The sequence below is a fragment of the Sarcophilus harrisii genome, chromosome 1 (genome assembly GCF_902635505.1).
Source record: "Sarcophilus harrisii chromosome 1, mSarHar1.11, whole genome shotgun sequence".
Lineage (NCBI taxonomy): Eukaryota > Metazoa > Chordata > Mammalia > Dasyuromorphia > Dasyuridae > Sarcophilus > Sarcophilus harrisii.
The window spans coordinates 642,206,267-642,229,652 of NC_045426.1; the positions used below are offsets into that span (position 1 = coordinate 642,206,267).

At 37.5% G+C, this 23,386-nt stretch overlaps 1 protein-coding gene across 3 annotated transcripts in view; it reads right to left on the reverse strand.

Annotated features, from left to right (window-relative positions):
* Nucleotides 1-6,357, reverse strand: part of PPP1R16A (protein phosphatase 1 regulatory subunit 16A) — a 123,990-nt gene extending 117,633 nt beyond the window's left edge. For all 3 annotated transcript variants that reach the window (XM_031947360.1, XM_031947359.1, XM_031947358.1), the window contains exon 1: nt 6,095-6,357. The gene's annotated coding sequence lies outside the window, so the exon portion shown is untranslated. The remainder of the gene's footprint in view (nt 1-6,094) is intronic.
* Between the last annotated feature and the right edge of the window lie 17,029 nt (nt 6,358-23,386).

Here is a 23,386-nt window from a genome sequence, read left to right on the forward strand (position 1 = left end):
ATAGTCAAATATGATTGAGATTATGAATCTGAGGATCTCAAAGGACTGTAATGACCTCAACTTAAATATGGAAGTTTGGAGAAAGGAGAGGTTAAGGTAAAAAAAAGATGAGTGCTTTTTAGACCCAGGATAAGTTTGAGAATAGGGGCAGCTAGATGACATAGTGGATAGAGGATTTGAATTCAAATATGGCCTCAGACACTTAACTAACTGTGTGACCCTGGGCAAGTCACTTAACCCCAATTGCCTGCCTCCCCCCTCAAAAAAAGAGAACTTATAGAATATAATAATAACAGCTAACACTTATATAATACTAAAAGTTTACAAAGCTCTTCAGGTATATTAATCTCACTTGATCCTTATTGTCAACCTTGCTTAGTGGCAGTAATATCCATGCCCTTTGGAGGGCAACAGACCACTTTGGTTTTTGTCTTTGTGCTCCCAGCTTTTATATTTCCCACTTTTCCCCATGTTACACATTCCCAATTCTTCCAAATGATCGTCAGTCTTACCATTCTAGTCATCCCCCACTGGACAATCTCCAACTTATTAATGTCCTTCCTAAAATGTGATGCCAACAGTATTCTAGACTACTTCAAAATTAGGTTGCTCCAAAACAAACATTTATTGAACACAGTAAGGAAAAAGAAGGAATAAAATAGTAATCCAAAGCACTTAGCAACAGAGAAGTATTGGGAAAGCCTATGGAAGTAGCATCCTTTGGACAGCCTGAACTGGAATGTTTCATATACATCTGAAACTCAATAAATCCAAAACAAAACTCATTATCTTTTCCCAAAAATTTTTCCTTCTTCTGGATTTTTATATTAATATCAAGGACATCACCCTGCTCCTACGTACCAGGGTGTGTGACCTAAACCCCATCCTTGACTTTTCACTCACACTTACTTCTCAAATCCAGTATGTTACCAAATCTTGCCATTTTTACTTTCTTTCATATATGATATATCTTTCATGTATGTCCCCTTCTCTCCACTTGAACAGACCCAACACTAGTAAAGGCTCTCATCTCCTCTCTCCTAGATATTGTTATAATCTTCTTCTAGTTGGTCTCCCTACTACACATCAATCCATCTTTCACTGAGCTGTCAAAGTGATGCTCAGGCCTGATCATGTCATCCCTATTATCTCCAGCATCAAATATAAAATATTCTGTTTGATTTTAAAGCCTTTCACAACTTTATTCCTTCCAACCTTTCTAGGCTTCTTATACTTTACTCTCTTCCATGTATAATATAATGCAGCTACACCTGCCTGCCCTTGAACATGGCACTCAATCTACTTGGTATCTTTTCACTAGCTATCTTTCATGTCTAGAAGATTCTCCTTCCTCACCTTTACCTTCTGACTCTCCAAGCTTCTTTCATGACACATATTCTGCTTCCCACAAGCAGCCTTTCCCATTCTCTGCTTCCTCCTCATTTCTAGTGCCTTCTTTCTGAGGTTACCTTCTATTTATATATATGAATGCATTTTTTTCACTATCTTGTCTCCTTCATTAGCATATAATCTCATTGAGGTCAGAGACTATGTTTTTATGTCCCCAAAGTACAGTGTCTAGTATATAATGAGATCAGATAAATACTTTAGGAATATCATAACTTTATTTCATCTTTCAGTCTTCTCTATTCCCTATCCAACTCTTACTGTTTCCATATGGGGAGGGAGGAGAAGAAGGAGGAAAAGGAAAGGTAAAACAATCAAGGACTTCAATATTTATTTTGCTGAGACCCCATTAACAACCTGATCACATAATTCCAGTTACTTTTCTATATCCACCCAACACATACTATCCATGTGGTCAATTCATCATGCTCCAAAATCCAGAATTTTGAAATTCTATTCTACCTCAACATAAACATCTCTCCTTCCATATCCCCTACTCTCTCACTCAAAATAACCTTAGTCCTGACCTATATTCCTTTGGAACCTTTAGCCCTACCATTTCTCGCTCTAATCCTGCTTTTATTTACCTCACTTTGCAGTCCTAACCCCCTGGTCTGCTGCTTTCATGTCATACTACCAATTACTCCAGAATCCCTTCACTGCTTGACTTTCCCCTGTTTTCAACCTGAGACTCCTCATCCCTACCATTCAATTTCTTAGCTCTTTTGATTGATTGTCATGTTAGTATAGCTACACTACCCTTGAATGTGATAGTCAATTATACAATAATACAATATTATACATGGAAGTGAGTAAAGTATAAGAAGCCTGAAAAAGTTGGAAGAAATAAGTTGTGAAAGGCTTTAAAATCAAACAAAATTGTTCCATGTTGTTGAAGAAAAAGATTTCCCATATAAATTATGGGGAATAACCTTACTGGATTACTTACTCCAGCTTGACAAACTTTCTGTTCTACTCTTGATTCCCAATTTCCTACAACAACCATTTCAAACCTTTCCTTTCTACACTTACCTCCAAGAACCACACCCCCACATTTAGAGAAAGTCTAAAAGCTTCACTGAGATAAAAACCACCTAGGCCCAGTTCACCCACTTCAAATCTATTATAATCTCCCCTCCTTTCCTTTATCACAAAAGAAAAGGTATCCCTACCCACACTAAGGCTAATTCCCTTCTGCCTTCTCCAAAACCTTGTTCCAATAGTCATCCCCTTTCTCTCATGTATTTTTAATCTCTCCCCTGCTACTGCCAACATGATCAAGTCTCCCTAAAACTAAAAAAAGCTTTCCCTCAACCCTTGTGTACCAAATATTAATCATACTTAAAAAGTTATCTGCATCTAGTGTTTTCATTTCCTTACTCTCTATTTTCTGACAACAGCAATCACATCAATATTAACATTCTGGGGGGAAAAGATATCAATAAATGACTCTATAATTCCTATCATCATCCCCCTGACTTTCTTGTTCAAAACACCTTTTCCTGACTACCACTCTTCTATATGTCTAATCATCCCCCACAGTAATAGCTGCATTTCTGTAGCACTTTTAAGGTTTGAAAAGAGTTTTACAAATATTATCTTTTTTTTTTTTTTAAACAATACTGACAGATACTATTGTTATGCCTATTTTATAGACAGAACTGAGGTAAGACAGAAGTAACTTGCAGAAGATCACAGAGTTATTAAATATCTGAAGGTAGATTTGAGATTCATTCTTGCTAATTCCAGGTCCAATGATCTATCTATTGTGCCACCTAACCCTCTCTACTAGAGGATCAGCTCCAAGAGAACAAAAATACTTATTCCCTTATAATTGAACGCTTCATTGCTTAACAGCACATAAGTGCTTAATAAATGCTTTCTCATTTTTTTCATTCATTAATTCCTCTTCAATCTTTTCCAATCTGTATTATATCCCCCACTACTGTAATAGCAATGCTCTATCAAGTCACCATGACCTACTAACAAATAAAATGTTTTTTTCCCTCAATTCTCAGCTTTCATAACCTCTCTCCATCTTTTGACACTGTTTATCACCCCCTCCTACCATATACTTTTTCCTGCCTTGACTTCAAAGACACTATAATCTACTAATTCTTACTGAAAGCAAACCATATCACTTCTCTGAGTCTCAGTTTCTTCATTTGTAAAATGGGGGTAAGCAGTAATTGCAGTAAAGAAGCCTTTTGTAAACCTTAAAAGTCTATAAAACTCTGACATATTATTATTATTATTCACATTTTCTCACTAAATGCTTGTTGCCAGTCTCAGAAGTCCCCTACATCAAGGAAATCAGAGCCCTATACCTATTTCTATTATACATGCACCATAAATCTCATAGGATTTTTATAATGATCAAATGAAATAATGTATATAAAGCATCCTGCAATGTTTAAAGCTTACATCAATCAAAAACATTTATTAAGGGCCTACTATGTGGCAGGCACTGAGCTTATGAACTAAGAGTACAAAAATAAAAATGAAAAGACCCCTTCTCAAGAAGCTTATATTGTATTAGGGGAGCCACGCACACAGATAAATCATGATTTCACTGGGAGAGCGAATTCCCAGATGAGGAAACTTCTACTCCCAATGCAAGCTGGCGATTTCTCTGCAATGTACTCTTAGAGAACTGCACTGAGAAGTTTTTTGCCCCATGTCACAGAGGCAGTCAGTATCAGAAAAATAATTTGAACCTAGGTCACCCTGGTTCCAAAGGATACTCTATCCATTAGGCACCACTGCCTCTAGGATGAATATATATTAAATATATAAAAAGTAATTTGGGAACTGGAGACACTAGCAACTGGGAAAATCAGGAAATATTTCACATAGGCATTGTTTGAGCTGAGCTTTGAAAGAAACTAAGGATTCTTAAAAAGTGAGGAGGAAGTGTAATTCAGGCCTGAGGGACAATGATGGATAATTAAGTAAAAGTTTACTTAGATGGGCCTTCAGAAGGGTCAATAAACCACTAAGAGTTGAATCTGTCAACTCCCCCTCTCCACCACTCCTACATACCATCAGTCTTACTCCAGTAGTGTGGCCTCTAGTCTACACAGCAGCCCAAACATCTTCCTTTTTCCAAGTCACTGAAATGTTTTAATGGGCTGAAACAAAGGAAATAAATATAGGTAGCTAGGTACATGATCACTCTCCACTAGTCTTCAAAAAGATTTCTCCCCTCTGATGACAACAGAATGGCTCTCATCTTTGTTCCTCCTCTGCTCTCCTACTCAGACTGACAACGAATCTCAGGGCCATCAGAGCATGGCTGGATTGTAGCAGAGAAGATATGTGTTTGCTTGAATAAGGCTATTAACTACAACAAGAAGGTATGCCTTTAGTTGGACAAAATTATTAATGTCCTTCTCTTTTGTAGGGATTTTCCCACATCTTGTGGTCAGATGGCAAGCCAATGGAAAGAGAAACTGAAGTTGTAAAAGGCCTACTTAAGGAAGGAAAGGAAAAGACATTTGATAAATCCAGGTCAGTCTCTTGAGGTCCAGAAGAGAGGATCCAAACTCATGTAGATTATCTACCCTTGCTTCACAAGAAGGCAGTTTCCTTACAGATGGAAAGTTCTTCACCTTCAGAGTGACAGTAAGTGCTCTGAGGTCTGAAGCACCAGAAGGAGGAAGGGAGCAAGAAAACCCAGAAGCCTGAGGAGTCCAGCCCCAAGGCATGCAGCTGCCAGCATGAGGCTGGAAGGAATGGGAGCTCAGGGTTTGGGTTACACTCTGAGCTGGCAGAGAAGGTGTCGGGAGACAAGGCTTTCTCTGACTGGCAGGACCTCAGGCAGCTCTCTCATCCCCTAAGGGCAAAAGAGCAGGTTATTTTTCAGGAACAGCAGCTAATACAATTGCAAGGAGAGAAGAGGGCGAAGGATCCAAGGTGTACCAGAAGCCAAGCTGAAGAAGAGACAGTTCATTCAGATGGAAGGCTTCAAGATCAGATTCCCTTCCTCCTAGACCTACTCACTTAAATGCCTTCTCTGAGCAACCAGAAACCAGGTTCCCATGACCCTGCCCCTTGCAGATCAACACACCAAACTTGGGCCATGGGCAGCAAGCTAGCCTCATCTCCTCTACCAGCCACCCGTTCCTCGCCTCTCTAACCGTCTCGGCCCTCTCCTTCACCCCAAAATCACCTTTCCCAACATCCCTGAATTCTAGAGGATCCCCCGGGTGGATTATTTCCAATCTATCCTATGTACAACTCTTAAAGGGCAAGGGATGATTGCCTTGTGCCTTTCCATGTCATTCTTAGCGCAGCGCCCCGTACAGAATATGTGCCAGATAATGTTTATGGACTGGCTCCTTTACTCCTCCCGCACACACCTTTCCCCCAGGGGACTGACTCTACCTGCCCTCTGCCTCCTCCGGCCCCTTGCACTCTCAGGTTTCCTCCTTCTCCCCTCCCCTTTCCGTCCTCCGCCGCTCTGCCTCCGCATTCAGATCCTTATCCCGTTGGATTTCGGCTGCCCCCGCTTCCCACATCCCGGAGCCCCCCGCCCCCAGTGAGTCCCCTTCCGTGCCTCCCCCAGGGCTCCTGCTTCCGCCCCTCCCACCGCCCTTCCCGTCCTCTCCGGGCTCCCCTTCCACCCCCCTCCTAGGGGCTCGGGCCCTTTCCCCAGGCAGACCCACTCCCCCCTCTTCTCCCCTACCTCAGCTCCTCTCCCCCTCGCCCAGCTTCCGCTCTGAGTCCCGAGGACCCCTTCGGCTCGGGTCTCTTCCCCAGGGGTCACTCTCACACGCCGCGCCCTCGTCTGACCCGACCTCAACTCTGGCGGCGTGTCAGTCAGTCTGTCCGCCCAGCAGCAGTCCCCGCCACCATGGGGGCGGGCCCGGCGCTCGGCCCTCGCCATGGCAACACCACGCTTCCGGTCCGCGCAGCCGCCGACCGGAACTCGCGGCCGCCAGCTCTCCAGGTAGGGGGCGGGGCCGAAGCTTAGGGGCGAAGTCAGTCCACGCGATAAAGGGGCGGAGCCAAGAGAGAGAGGAAAAGGGGAGGGAAAGTGGAGAAAAAAGAAGTGGGTTGGATTTTTAAAGTGGGAAAGATCCGCGTCTGAGGGTTTAAGGAGGACCTAGAACTGAAGATTGAGAGATGCGAAGTCCAGTAGAGATAATGGAGTCCAATCCTCTCCTTTTATGGTAAAGAAACTGAGCCCCAGAGAGTTAAAGAATGGGCTCCAAGTTATACAGTCTTCCGGAAACAACGGGTCCAAAAGGTCCCAACCACAAATAAGATCTCAAAGTCCTATGGTCGTTCTAGAAACCGTGGAGCACATTTTGGGGAGGGGGAGGGGCATCGGGGTTAAGTGACGTATCTAGGGTCACGCTGCTAGTACGTGTCTGAATTTGAATTCAGCTCCTTCTGACTACAGCTCCAGGGGTCTGTTTACCTAGCAGCCTCTGGACCATGTTTTTTTGTTTGTTTGTTTGTTTGTTTGTTTGTTATTAAAGCTTTTTATTTTCAAAACATATGCATGGATAATTTTTCAACATTGACCCTTGCAAAATCTTGTGTTCCAAATTTTCTTCCTTTTCCCTCCACCCCTCTTCTAGATGGCAAGTAATCCAACATGTTAAAAATATGTTATATTCAATATACGTATATATTTATACAATAATCTTTCTGCATAAAAAAAAAAATCAGATCAAAAACGGAAAAAAAAAATCAGAAAACAAAATGCCAGCAAACAACAACAAAAAGTGAAAATGCTGTGTTGTGGTCCGCACTCAGTTCCCACAGTCCTCTCTCTGGGTGCTGATGGCTCTTTTCATCATAGGATCATTGGAACTGACCTCCAACATCTCATTGCTGAAAAGAGCCATGTCTGGAAAATGTTTTTAAGGCGTTCAGATTAATTTACTAAGCAATAACTGTGTGCCAAGGATCAGAGAGATACAAAGACATGCAAAATTTTAAAAGTCCCTGCTATGAAGAAGCTAATGGGGGAAACAACGTGCAAACAACAATGTAAAAACAAACTTCATAGGGGACAAATTGGGAAGATATTCAGAGTACGGAGAGCTGAGGAAAGTTTCTTGAAGAAAATGAGACCTATTAGTTGAAACTTAATGGAAACCAGGGAAGGTAGAAGGCTAAGATGAGGAGAATGTGTGTTTCAGGAATAGAAGACAGCCAGAGAAAATGCTTGTGGTAGAGAGAGGCAAGACTGGGAAGATAAGATCATGAAGCACTTTAAAAGCCAGATAGGGGAGGTTACATTTGATTTTGGAAGTAAAAGGGAGCCAATGAAACTTATTGAATGGAAAAGAGTAGGACAGGTAAGATGGCCAGATCTTCAATTTAGGAAGATCAATTCAACAACTAAGTTGAGTATGGATTTGGAGTGGGAAAAAATTGGGGGCAAGGAATCAACGAGATGACTACTGCAATAAATCACATGTGAATGAAAAGGAACCATCACCAGGGTGCACCAGGGTAGTTGCAGTGTTGGTTACAAAGACAGACTTAACCATGAGAAGGGGAGGATGACACCTCGAGTGTGAGGCTGAGTATTTCTGGGGGAATGGTAGTACCCCCGAGTAATAAGGAAATTCAGAAGAGGAGAGGTTGAGGAGGGTTGAGGGGGATGGAAACAAGTTCACTTTTGGACATTTGGGAATTTAGTATATCTGCTATTTGACAAAACCTCTCATATTAATCTGATTGTAAAGTAAAGAAATATGAACCAGATTTTATTACTATTAGGTGGATTTATATATTGTTGAATGACCCAAAGAGTAGCTATCAGTGGCTATCAGCTTGAAAGTATCGGTTCAAAGACTTGTCTTTGGCGCCCTGTGCTGTTTATGGAAATTATTTTAAGTTTGTCAAATTTGCACACACTGAATGATTTACTCAGAATCCAAAAACATCCTAGTAACATAGAACATTGGGTCAAATCTGTTTTCTCTAAATTACTTAAACATGTATACTCTCCTAAAATTCCTACTGAGATAAGGGATTTCAGAAATGCTTCTCAATACATGGTGCTGAGCCAGGACTTCCTACCCTACAAGAGAAGCACAGAATTTTCTTTTCATATCATTTTGTGACTATTTTATTTCTCTCCTTTGTCTATGGCATAAGACATTTTACAAGGACTGTATAAATGTTGGTTATTGTTATTATTGTCCTTGTCACATCAATAAGCATTTATTAAGTCCTTCTATGTGCCAGGATCCAGAAATACTACTAAGCACCAGTGTTCTAGAGATGCATCATCTGTATTGCTCATATCAACCTCTGAGTATATAATATGTATCAAAAAGTATATCAAGCAATGTTACATATTATAAATTATATTACACAATGCAAGAGATAACAGCATTTAATCATTCAAACATTCAAAAGTTATCTGACAGGATCCTAGACTCCTAAAACTAAAAGGGTTCTTAAAGTTCATCGAATCCAATCCAGAAATTTTAATCAATTAAGAAACTGAGACTGGGGCAGCTAGATGGTGCAGTGAATAAAGCATTGTTCCTGGAGTCAGGAGGACCTGAGTTCAAATTTCCAGCCTCAGATACTTAACACTTCCTAGCTATGTGACTCTGGACAAGTTACTTAACCCCAGTTGCCTATAAAAAAAAAAAAAAAGAAAAAGAAAGTGAGACTCACTTTCCTTCCTTCTGGCTCTCATTAGGGCTACAAGAGCACCAAAGTCATGACTACAGGATATACCCCATAGCTATGGGCCTCAACAAGGGTCACAAAGTTAACAAGAACATTTGGAAGCTCAATAGTGCTGCTACCTTGGATACTTGACCAAACCCACCAAGTTTGTGATGCACATGATTCTGGAAGTCTGTAGTTTACGCCTTATGAGAGGCAAGCCATGCAGTTGTTAAATGTCTCCAAGAATCACCTAGCCCTTAAGTTCATCAAAAAAAGGGGGAAGGAAAGGGATAGGCATTCACAAACAGGCTAAGAGGAAGAGAGCTCAGCAATGTTCCAGCTGCCATGAGGAAGGCTGCTGCCAAGAAGGACTAAAATAAATCTTACCTACCTTGCCCCTTTATCTAATAAAGATTTGATAAGTAAAAAAATAAACAAAATTGATATTCAAAGTGACTTTCTCGAAGTCACAAGCTAGTAAACAACAAGGCCAAGATTCAAACTCAGATCTTCCTGGCTCACAGTCTACTGTTCTATCTATTTCCCTCAAGGTCTTCAAACAAAGATTATATTTCCACGTGAAGGATGTTATAGAGGGAATTTTTTTCTTAGCTATGAATTGGCACTGAATATCCTTTCAACTTTATAGTGTATGGTTCTGTAAAAGCAGTGAAGGATCATAATCATGATTATCCAAAAAAACCTTTCCCTTAAACCTGAAATGTTCCTGTTGTTAAGTGGGACCTCACATATTTGAGTAGAAATAGTTTCAGAGAAGATGTGAATTGAGACTAGAGGAATTAGAGGGATTGGAGAGGTCACAAGAAACTAATAAATAGGAAATGAATGGCATGGTCTGGGAGGTATACAGGGAATAGAGAAAAGAGTTGTGATCCACAGGGTTTGATGTTTGACAAAGATGGAAATTTGGGATGATAAGTGAAAATTAAAAGTTAAGAAGGTTCTCTCCCAGAAGGAAAACAAGGCCTCTTTTTTTCCCAGTCCACATTTTTGACTTTTAACAAGGTAGTCCCAAGAGGACTGACCTTCCTCAGTCCACACTTCTATCCTGGCCCATGCTGTGGAGATTGGATCTTCACTGGAGATTTAATTTACTTTACTTTATATCTCTAGCCATCTGATAGTTTGATGATGACTATATTAGCCAAGATGAGACATGGTTCTGATTCACAAGAACTGTCTGTACTCTGATATACTGGAACTTTTTAAAAGCTATTAGGGGCAGTATACCATAATTACTTGAGAGCTGGCTTCAGAGCCAGGAAGAACTGGACTTCTGGCATGTATAGGCTAAATGATTCTGAGTAAATTATCTAACCTCTTAATGCTCTAGTCTAGAGGAACTCTAAAGTAATAAGTTGCAGAAAAGTCATTGACCTACTTTGGTACAGGGAGTTTCCTCAACTGAGAGTTTCCTGTACCAATGAAATTATAGTTCTAGTTCTTATCCCTATTAAAAATTAGTAATCAACATCAAACACTATAAAATTATTTTATAATCAGTTCCACGCCAAGCCAGAAATCCTACCAGTATGGACAGAGCACTAATCCTCTGACCTAATTTTGTTTTATGTATATACCACCATGCTAAACATTGGCATCTTCAATTACCTTCCTCCTTACATACAATTAGTACAAAGGTATGAATCACAAAGGAAGTTAGGATACAGCATTTTTATATTAAACAAAACTAGGTAATAGAAATAGTTTTTTAAAAATAAAAGGAAATGAAGCAACTGCCAGCAACAGGCACCAAAAAAGAAGCTGAAGGAGTTAAAACTTTTATAGCAGGGGAGGACTAGTATCCTAAATATTCAGACATTCTCTCAAAGCATTGGTCAAGGTTTATGCTCAATCTTTTATTTCCCTTACCCCAAGCTAAAGTTCTTTCTCTTGTCTTCCAAGCACCTTCTCAACTATCCCCAGGATGGCACAGGTATGGACAACAAAGGTAAGTACCCACAGGAGACACATACAGTTTCTCACTCTATCCTGAAATGACAAGCCTACAGTAAGAGACAGTTGATACATGATTTTTCATCTGCAAATGATTGTGCACTCAGTACAGTCTCTGAAACTGAGATGCAGCAAAGTATGGATTAATTTTTTGTTGCTTGTGCTAATTTTGTTCTAACAAATGTGCCAAGAAAATACCAAGCAAACACAGATGTTCCACCAACCAGCAATGTTGTTCCACATCCATACATGGAACAGCATAGTTAACAGCAAAAGGAGAAATTTTGAATTCTGTGGATAAGTTCACAGACCTTAACAGTCTGCTTTCCAGGGATGTACACATCAATTGATGCACATCCATTGCCAGAGATAACTGTGTTTGGAAAGCTCTGGAGGAAAATGTGGAAAAGAAGAGGTATTAAGATTGACTTCCAAACTGAAGGTCCACAGAGCTGTTGTACTAATTAATTGCTGTATCTCTGTGAAACGTGGGCAGTATACTAGTGCCATGCTAAGAAATTGAATCATTTCCATTTGAAAAGATTCTGAAAATCACCTGGCAGGATAAGGTATCCTACACTGAGGTCCTTTTTCAAGCTAAAATGTCAATCATTTAAACTCTGCTGCAGAGAGTGTAAATTCATTGTTTAAATGCCAAATATATTTTTGTCTAAAAGACTATTTTGTGGAGAATTCACACAAGGCAAGCGCTTACATGAGCAGAAATGCCAGGAAGATACTCTCAAGCCTCTCTGAAGTACTTTGAGGTTAATTGTGAAAAAAAAGAAACATTGGCACAGGAACACATAACATAATGTGGCCTCATCCAAGAAGATTCTGTGATCTATTGGCAAAGTAGAATTGAAGTAGACCAAACCCAAATGTAGAGAATCCATCCCAAATGTTTATATATAGTATTTATGCCCAACCTATAGTAAAGCCTTCTAAGGTTGTATTGTTCTAATCAGCCACCGTTGGATACACTGTAATTTGACTCTAACATAGTGATGCCATTTTGGTATCTTTGAGATACCAAAGATATCTTTGAAAACAAAGAACAACCAATTACCAACCAACCTACCATTCAACTACAGCATGTTTGTACTTATTCAAAAGATAGGAAACATCTTTTTGTGTGAAAAAAGGTACATATTATGCAGACTCAAAGAGCTTTAAAATGCTTAAGAACAAATTATGACCCTCAAGGCTATTAGGCTTTGCATCTAGTAGGTGCTTAATGTTTAATGATTAAACTTTACTTGGCTTTTTGACTAGTTCAATTCAACAACCATTTATTAAATGTCTATAGTATATAGATACAAAGGTCTGATAAAACATGCTCCCTGCTTGTAAGGAATTTAGAGTCTATTAAGGAATTAAGAAATAATTCCTCTTTCTTTTCTCTCTAGCCTGGTTAGTTCACCCACACATGAACTTTTGTTGGCAGGTCAGGAGATCTTACCACCTGAGGTAAGACATTCCAAAATGTCTTGATTCCCACTAAGACCAACATGTTCTTGAGTAATTTGCTTTCAAAACCTCTTCCACTAGAATGAATCAGATTGGGAAATCATTGACTGAGAAATATTTTCCCCACAACACCTTCCTAATAGTAATAGTTTTCTGATTTCTCATTGAGTGTGCCTATGTGTTAAGGACTGTGCCTAGGTCCTTAGGGTGAAGGGGCAGGTCAATTCTCCCAGAATCTCCACAGCTGAGAATCATAACAATTGAAGGAGTTGCAAAGCAGCCTTTACCAAAGCAAAGGTTCCTTGTAGATCAGGAATGAAATAAATTGGAGGCAAGAGGGAAGAGCAGGGAGGTCGGACAATGCAACCGCCTCTCAGTCGAGACGTCAGAGAATACAACTGCCTCTCAGTCTCCTTGTATCATCCTCATCCTCATCATCCTCTCACACGAAGAGATCCATTCTACAGGTCTAAGTTAGACCTCCAGCAGCCACTGGCAGATGGCTCCCATATCACAACACCTATGCCTACCTGGTAAAATCATGCATCTGTTGAATAGATTGGTTGACTAGCCAATGCTAATTAGCAAGCAAGATTCAGAAATAGATCTTAACTATAGTTTATTCACTCTGAGTATGATGCACTCTACTAATAGTTGATGGAAATATATATCATTCACAATTCAGCTAGTAGTATTTATTATACATTACTTGTGACAAAGAAAAAAAGATGACTACTGATTAGTCATAATGGCGCAGCTAGTTATAAAAAGAAAAAAAGCTTGTGAAGGAAAATGTATAGCATTAGCTACAGGAGATTGAGAAGAGATTTCTTTGTTAGGATAGCTAGTTGCAACAAAACAGACATAGCCTGTCAGGCTAATTAGAAGGGGACATAGGTTAGGCTACTGAAGTCCTCATTTTTTTTTCTTTTTTAATAAATCTTTTTGTACAATTTGGGAGAAGAAATCAGATAATTACAGGAACCAGTTTATGCTACTGGATCTGCATACAGGAGTCATACACAGCAAAATAGTGAATACAGAACCAAAAAGACTCAGTTGTGTCTTCCTAAAAATTTGCATTTAACAGTAACCATCTTAGGATGTGGCTTGTGCTGTTAGTCTCTTTCCCAAAATAAAATATTGATATATAAAAACTCCCACAGTTTTCTGTTTGCTATATTTTCTGAATATGTAGTACAAATTCGAAAAATTTTTCCTTTGGAAATGTTGAGCAGAAGCTATATCCAGCCTCAGACACTTAACTAACTAGCTATGTGATTTTAGTCAAGTCACTAAAATTTCTTAGCCTTACTTCCTCATTTGTAAAATGAGCTGGAGAAGAAAAAGAGAAACCACTCCAGCATGTTTGCCAAAAAATACTCCAAATGGGCTCATGAAGAGTTGGACAAGACCAAACTCAACAACAACAAAATGTTTATTATTTATAGCATTTGACATTTAGGGACTGTAAAACCTATCTTTAAATTGTTCAAGGATTCTCTGTCTCTCTTGACCCAAATATTCAAAATTACTTTGGAAGACTTTCATGATGACAGCTGAAAATTTAAGGAACAAGCAGCACTAGCCATTTTCTGGTACCATATGTAAAATCAGTTTACTTCTACTTCCTCTGTCTTAACATTAAAGGATTATGGAATTTGAGTGGGGGGGGGGGGGGGGGAATAGGATCAAAGAAGAACTCCTTATTTTATGGCTTAAATTATTTCTCATATTCTGTATTCATGCTCTTGTTCTTATGGACCAACATTTAAGGAAAATGGACATACAGAGGATTTACTATAGTAACATTAAAATTATTAGATGCTTCTATCTTCAGGTGGAAGTCCCAAGCTCTCAGTTATACTTAGATTTGATTACAAATTAGTTCCATGGGACTCACAGATAGTTCTCACATTTTCTGTGGGTACCAACATAATTGTGATGTCATGAGGCCTCTATGTCTGCATCCATATTGGGATTCTTCTTTCTTCTAGGTAAAGTTTTGCTTTTCATAATGTAATATCTGCTTTACTCCTAGAAATTCTTTTTTCAGTTCTCCTAGCTTAATGGGAAACAATCTAGTTTCCTCTTTTTTTTTTTTTGGTTGCTGATTCAAAGTAATGTTCTTTTGACATCTATTTGTATCACACTAACATCCTTGTCGCCCTTAAAATTTACCAGCTTATGAGATAGGAAGTGGTAAAAGTATTATGAGAAAAAGGATATGATGTAATGCAGAGTCTTCCAAAATGTAGGACAAGATTCTCTGGCAAAAGGAAAAATACAAAAATCCTCTGTGAAAAGGAATGAAACAATGGTCAAAATGATTAGATATTTTAAAGTACAATACTCAACATAACTTTTTTTTTTTTTTTTTTTTAGTGGACAAAATATCCCAAAGTCAACAGAGACCATCATGGTGAATTTATTCAAGCTAACAATGAAGGGAATCAAGCAACTATTTAAAATTGTATGTCAAAACAAGATCAAATTCAATTCAGCACACATCTTGGGCATAATCTGTCACTGTCACCATCAGTTGGGGTAGGTTCTCATACTCATAAATAAATTCTATCGATATGCTTCTTGCTGAATTTGAAAATAAAATGTATAGTTAATCTTTACCTGGAAATTAAAAGTACCAAATTATCCACTATATTTCTTATCATCAATTTTTTTCCTGTATTACATAATAAGTTTGTATCCCAGAAATCCGCAACTTTTTAAAAAGTTGAAAAACCTGGGAATAAATATTTGAAAATTTTCTTAAATTCTTATCTCTTTTTTTAAAAGTGAAATAATAGAGACAATTTTAGTAACATAAATACAGAAACACAAACTAAAAAGCCAAAATTCTGCATATGGGATCCAGTATATTGTTCATTGGTGTTATTATTAATTGAAAGACCAAGGTATATCCATTATATATTTTAACTGAAGAAAACATGAAGCCTAATAAATTGAAAGGGCAACTTGAAAGTTTATATGAAATATGCTGTCAAACTCAGTTGATATGATTAAATTTTCCTAAATTGCTTTTATTTTTCTTTTTAATTCTTTCATTACAAGGCAGCTTTCTGGGAAAGGAAGGAACAAAGAATACATTTGTAAATGAAGGTGATATATAAAAGATAGCAATACTTTTTTTTTTTTTAAAGTAAATGAGTTGAGAAAATAAGATTATTTCCCTCAAAAAATTAGATAACTTAAAGTAGTAGTTGTGAAAACAAAGTGAAGGAGATACATAAAAGAGATTTTGGAGACAAACTGATAAGGCTTGATAATTAACTGCATGTAAAGAGTGAGGGAGAATTTAGACTCAAGTATGATTCCCAAATTGGGGATCTCTGTGACTAGAAGTATGGTGGTATCCCACTCCCCTCCCTTCCCTCCCCAGACATAGGGGAATTAGGAAGAAATAACATTTGGGATGGGAGTGAGGGTGAAGAAAATGATGAATTCTGTTTGGAACATCTTACATTTGAGACAACTACTGGACATCCATTTAGGGATATACATAGATAGGCAGTTAGTGTTACAGAACTCAAAGTCTGGAGACTGAAGTTGCTTACACAAAACTTTGCATATAGGTGATAGTTGAAACCATAAGATCAGATGAGATCACAGAGACTAAAAGAAAGAGAAATAGGGTGAGGACACACCCCAGAGGGTATACTCAAAGAAGATGATGATTCTGCAAAGGATACTGTCAGGGAATGATTAGATATGTAAGAAGAGAAGCATAAGATAACAATGCCTCGAAACCAACAGGGTGGAGAGAGTGTCTAAGGGGAGGAGAGAATTCAAGATGATAAAAACTGAGAAAAAATCACTTTTTCCTTGAACAGTGCAGTTTCAATTGAATCAAAACCTGTTTGCAAGGGGTTGAGAAGTGGATGAGAAGAAAGAAAATAGAAGCAATCAGGATAGCTTATTTATATGAATTTGACTGTGAACAGAAAGAAAAGATAGAGAATGATATTTTAAGAGGATGGAAAGTTATAAATAATACTGTGTAAAGAATTTCCTATATGTCAAAAGATCTTTGCACTTCAATTGAAAAACTAAAATCTGACTTTTCATCATAAGTGGATAAAGCAACAGATGTAGTTATAGAAGCTGAAATTGATGTTAAAAAAGATTTATTATAACAAATAGTATTTCTGTGCAAATTAAGACAACTCTAAGATACCACTACACACCTGTCAGATTGGCTAAGATGACAGGAAAAAATAATGGATTATTGTTGGAGGGGATGCGGGCAAACTGGGACATTGATGCATTGTTGGTGGAGTTGTGAACAAATACAACCATTCTGGAGAGTAGTTTGGAACTATGCTCAAAAAGTTATCAAACTGTGCATACCCTTTGATCCAGCAGTGTTACTACTGGGCTTATATCCCAAAGAGATTATAAAGAAGGGAAAGGGACCTGTATGTGCACGAATGTTTGTGGCAGTCCTCTTTGTAGTGGCCAGAAACTGGAAACTGAGTGGATGCCCATCAGTTGGAGAATGGCTGAATAAATTGTGGTATATGAATATTATGGAATATTATTGTTCTGTAAGAAATGACCAACAGGATGATTTCAGAAAGGCCTGGAGAGACTTACACGAACTGATGCTGAGTGAAATGAGCAGGACCAGGAGATCATTATATACTTCAACAACAATACTAGATGATGACCAGTTCTGATGGATCAGGCCATCCTCAGCAACGAGATCAACCAAATCATTTCTAATGGAGCAGTAATGAACTGAACTAGCTATGCCCAGAGAAAGAACTCTGGGTGATGACTAAAAACCATTACATTGAATTCCCAATCCCTATATTTATGCCCACCTGCATTTTTGATTTCCTTCACAAGCTAATTGTACAATATTTCAGAGTCTGATTCTTTTTGTACAGCAAAGTAACTGTTTGATCATGTATACTTATTGTGTATCTAATTTATATTTTAATGTATTTAACATCTACTGGTCATCCTGCCATCTAGGGGAGGGGGTGGGGAGGTAAGAGGTGAAAAATTGGAACAAGAGGTTTGGCAATTGTTAATGCTGTAAAGTTACCCATACATATAACCTGTAAATAAAAGGCTATTAAATTTTTTTTTTTAAATAGTATTTCTGGTATTTCCCAGAAGTCAACTGGGAGAAATAAATCAGTAAGACAATGGGGGGGAAAAAAGGAGATGTGTATGGAAGTACATTTCTTAACATCCTCAACTTTCCCTTTTACCTTTAGAGATTTCTTGTCCACCATTTTATTTCATTCTTTCCTTGCAACTAGCAGGACAGGGCACTTGCTAATAGCAAGGAAAGAATAAAATGAAATGATGGACAAGAAATTTCTTTAAAAGATGAGCTGGAACAGAACCTGGAGCCCTGTGTGGTGAAGGTGGAGACCTGGAGCAGAGATGAGGGACAAAGAGTGTTGGGGCAATTAGGAACAGTGAGCAGGATGGGAACAGGAAACAAACCAGTGCTGCTATGAAACTTCAGCTGCTGATGAGGTTGTTCTGAAAGACTATTCTCAATCATCAACCATACTATTTCCCTCTTGTTTTCTCTAATTTTTTTTTTCTGAACTGATCTTGGTGAATTTCCAAACATGTAATCTCTTGTCTTATTCTTTTTCTCATTAATTGAGAAGAGATGTAGGTAAAAGGTAACATTTCCTTAGAGTAGTTTTGTAGTATGTCCAATAAAATGTCTGTGAAATAAAGATTACACTTGCTTATACGACACACAATACAGAGAATTGATCAAATTGAAGGAAATTTCCCTGACATAGGATGGAAACAGAATCATTGAGAAAGCCGTAACAAAATTGCTGTAATTTCAATATTTCAAAATTATACTCCAGTTTAATTCTACAATTTTGGCATTGAATCAAAGCTGGTACCAAGGTACTATGAACTTGATGTGGTGAGAGAGGAAGAGTAGTTTAAGATGTATAGGTGCTGCTATATTTAGCAATGGGGATATATATCAGCCTTTGGGAAAGTTTGGGCATATGCATCGAAGATCCTCTTAATTATTTTGCTGATGGTTTGAGGGTAATGACATATGGTGGTCTAATTATATATGAGGTTCCATTGCTCAACAGCTAATTAAATGATAGCCTGTTTTTCGGTAGGCTGCAGAAAGCAGGGAAACAAATCAGCTGTGAGGGACTATTTCTCCTGTAGAACCCCAAAATTTACACCTAAATTCTACCCCTTGTCATATTATTTTATATGCTTGTTGATGTTAAAGAGAAAATTTCAATCAAATTAACATTTCAAATGAAAATTATATAGTTTGGGAGAATTATAGGACACTCTTCCCTGATTGAATTCAGTGTATGAGTGTGAAATGCAGGTTTGAAAACTGACTGATATCCCAATGTAATTCAGAGGAATAACAAATAGTTATTCCTCTTTTTACTCTAAGAATGATTTGGAGTTGGATTTGGATTTCTGAGTTGGAAAGTGGACTTAGATCATGCCTAGGCATTTTTAGGGGGACACATATCATCTTCAAAAGCACAGACTGATTGACTCACACATAACACCCTATACCAAGATAAGGTCAAAATGGGTTCATGACTTAGACATAAAAAGATATTATAAACAAATTAGAAGAACAAAATATGGTTTACCTTTCAGATCTGTGGAGAAGGAATGAATTTCTGGCCAAAGAAGAACTGGAAATCTTATTGAACAAAACATAGATAATTTTGATTATATTAAGTTAAAAAGTTTTTGTACATACAAACTAATGCAGACAAGATTAGAAGGGAAACAATAAATTGGGAAGACGTTTTTACATTGAAAGGTTCTGTTAAAGGCCTCATTTCTAAACTATATAGAGAATTGACTCAAATTTATAATAATTAAAGCCACTCTCCAATTGATAAATGGTCCGAGGATATGAACAATTTTTAGATGAAAAAATTAAAAATATTTTTAGTCATATGAAAAGGTGCTTTATATCACAATTGATCAGAGAAATACAAATTAAGACAACACTGAGGTACTGATTGGCTAAGATGACAGGAAAGGAAAATCATGAATGTTCGAGGAGATGTGGGAAAATTGGAACACTAACACATTGTTGGTGGAGTTGTGAACTGATCCAACCATTCTGAAGCACGATTTGGAACTATGCCCAAAGGATTATCAAATTGTACATACCCTTTGATCCATCAGTATTTCTCCTGGGCCTGTATCCCAAAGAGATCATAAAGGAGGGAAAGGTTCCCACATATACAAAAAGGTTTGTGGCAGCTCTCTTTGTAGTGGCAAGAAACTGGAAACTGAAAAGCTGCCCATTAATTGGAGGATGATGGTTATGGAATATTATTATTCTATTAGAAACGACCAGCAGGATGATTTCAGAGAGGCCTGGAGAGACTTACATGAACTGATACTGAGTGAAATGATCAGAACCAGGAGATCATTATACACTGTACACAGCAATGGCAAGATTATATGTTTAATGATAGCAGATAATGAAACCCCTATCTGAATGTTAGGGATTTTTATAACTGGGGTTTCTGAACTATTATGGGCACATTAATAGATTTTTGTTTGACATAAACTCCATAAAATGTCAGTAAAAAATCTTGTGAACTTGGCAGCCATTATATTGCCCTTGGCTAAACATCGTTTAACTGTTATAATAGGTTGGGGTTATTTAAATCTCCAACCTTCATTGTAAAAAAGAAAAGGGGAATAAGGTAGAAACTGTGAAGTTGAATTCTGTTGTTTCCAAAAGGGAAAAAAAGAGCAGAAAAGATTGTGTTCTTTTTATAGCAACACTCACGAGTGTTAAGTTTATGTAAATTAGCTTAAAAATTTAGGGAATTTAGAATGTTTTACAGAAAATTAAGATAATAAGATTAATATAAGATAATTATTAAGAATTATAAGATTAAGAAATATAAGATAAGAAGTATATATAATTTTTTAGGTTATTACAATACCAATCAACTTTATACACAACATAGAAAGAAATAATCATTTATATAGCACCTTCTATGTGCTAGACACTTTACTAAGTGCTTTTTACAGTTATTATTTCATGTGATCTTCATAACATACCTGCAAGGTAAATACTAATATTATGTTTATTTTATAGTTGAATATGAAACAATCAGAGTTTAAATGACTTGCCCAGAGAACACAACTATTAAATGTCCAAGGCCAGTGTCAGAAAGTATCAGCTCTTCCTGACTCCAAACCCAGTGCTCTATGTACCATCAAATGCCTCTAAAAGGAACTCTTTTTTTTTATTATTATTTTTTTATTTAATAGCCTTTTATTTACAGGTTATATGTATGGGTAACTTTACAGCATTAACAATTGCCAGACCTCTTGTTCCAATTTTTCACCTCTTACCCCCCCCACCCCCTCCCCCAGACGGCAGGATGACCAGTAGATGTTAAATATATTAAAATATAAATTAGATACACAATAAGTATACATGACCAAACCGTTATTTTGCTGTACAAAAAGAATCAGACTCTGAAATATTGTACAATTAGCTTGTGAAGGAAATCAAAAATGCAGGTGGGCATAAATATAGGGATTGGGAATTCAATGTAATGGTTTTTAGTCATCACCCAGAGTTCTTTCTCTGGGCGTAGCTGGTTCAGTTTATTACTGCTCCATTGGAAATGATTTGGTTGATCTCGTTGCTGAGGATGGCCAGGTCCATCAGAACTGGTCATCATATAGTATTGTTGTGGAAGTATATAATGATCTCCTGGTCCTGCTCATTTCACTCAGCATCAGTTCGTGTAAGTCTCTCCAGGCCTTTCTGAAATCATCCTGTTGGTCATTTCTTACAGAACAATAATATTCCATAATATTCATATACCACAGTTTATTCAGCCATTCTCCAACTGATGGGCATCCCACTCAGTTTCCAGTTTCTGGCCACTACAAAGAGGGCTGCCACAAACATTCGTGCACATACAGGTCCCTTTCCCTTCTTTATAATCTCTTTGGGATATAATCCCAGTAGTAACACTGCTGGATCAAAGGGTATGCACAGTTTGATAACTTTTTGAGCATAGTTCCAAACTACTCTCCAGAATGGTTGGATTCGTTCACAACTCCACCAACAATGCATCAGTTTTCCCGCATCCCCTCCAACAATCATCATTATTTTTTCCTGTCATTTTAGCCAATCTGACAGGTGTGTAGTGGTATCTTAGAGTTGTCTTAATTTGCATTTCTCTGATTAATAATGACTTGGAGCATTTTTCATATGACTAGAAATAGTTTCAATTTCTTCATCTGAGAATTGTCTGTTCATATCCTTTGACCATTTTTCAATTGGAGAATGGCTTGATTTTTTTTTTTTTAAATTTAATAGCCTTTTATTTACAGGATATATACATGGGTAACTTTACAGCATTAACAATTGCCAAACCTCTTGTTCCAATTTTTCACCTCTTACCCCCCACCCCCTCCCCTAGATGGCAGGATGACCGGTAGATGTTAAATATATTAAAATATAAATTAGATACACAATAAGTATACATGACCAAAACGTTATTTTGCTGTAGAAAAAGAATCAGACTCTGAAATATTGTACAATTAGCTTGTGAAGGAAATCAAAAATGCAGGTGTGCATAAATATAGGGATTGGGAATTCAATGTAATGGTTTTTAGTCATCTCCCAGAGTTCTTTTTCTGGGCATAGCTAGTTCAGTTCATTACTGCTCCATTAGAAATGATTTGGTTGATCTCGTTGCTGAGGATGGCCTGGTCCATCAGAACTGGTCATCATATAGTATTGTTGTTGAAGTATATAATGATCTCCTGGTCCTGCTCATTTCACTCAGCATCAGTTCATGTAAGTCTCTCCAGGCCTTTCTGAAATTATCCTGTTGGTCATTTCTTACAGAACAGTAATATTCCATAATATTCATATACCACAATTTATTCAGCCATTCTCCAAGTGATGGACATCCATTCATTTTCCAGTTTTTAGCCACTACAAAAAGGGCTGGAATGGCTTGATTTTTTATAATTTGAGTTAATTCTCTATATATTTTGGAAATGAGGCCTTTATCAGAACCTTTGACTGTAAAAATATTTTCCCAGTTTATTGCTTCCCTTCTAATCTTGTCTGCATTAGTTTTGTTTGTACAAAAACTTTTCAGTTTGGTATAATCGAAATTTTCTATTTTGTGATCAGTAATGATCTCTAGTTCTTCTTTGGCATAAAGTCCTTCCCCTTCCACAGGTCTGAGAGGTAAACTATCCTGTGTTCCTCTAATTTATTAATAATTTCATTCTTTATGCCTAGGTCATGAACCCATTTTGACCTTATCTTGGTGTATAGTGTTAAGTGTGGATCAATGCCAAAGTTCTGCCAATTTTCCCAGCAATTTTTATCAAACAGTAAGTTCTTATACCAAAAGCTGGGGTCTTTGGGTTTGTCAAAGACTAGGTTGCTATATTTGTTGACTGTTTTATCCCTTGAACCTAACCTATTGCACTGATCAACTAATCTATTCCTTAGCCAATACCAAATGGTTTTGGTAACTGCTGCTCTATAATATAATTTTAGATCTGGTACAGCTAAGCCACCTTCATTTGATTTTTTTTTCATTAATTCCCTTGAAATTCTTGACCTTTTGTTTTTCCATATGAATTTTTTTGTTATTTTTTCTAGGTCATTAAAATAGTTTTTTGGGAGTCTGATTGGTATAGCACTAAATAAATAGATTAGTTTAGGTAATATTGTCATCTTTATTATATTTGCTTGCCCTATCCAAGAGCATTTAATATTTTTTCAATTGGTTAGATCAGACTTAATTTGTGTGAAAAGTGGTCTGTAATTTTGCTTATAAAGTTTCTGATTTTCCCTTGGCAGATAGAT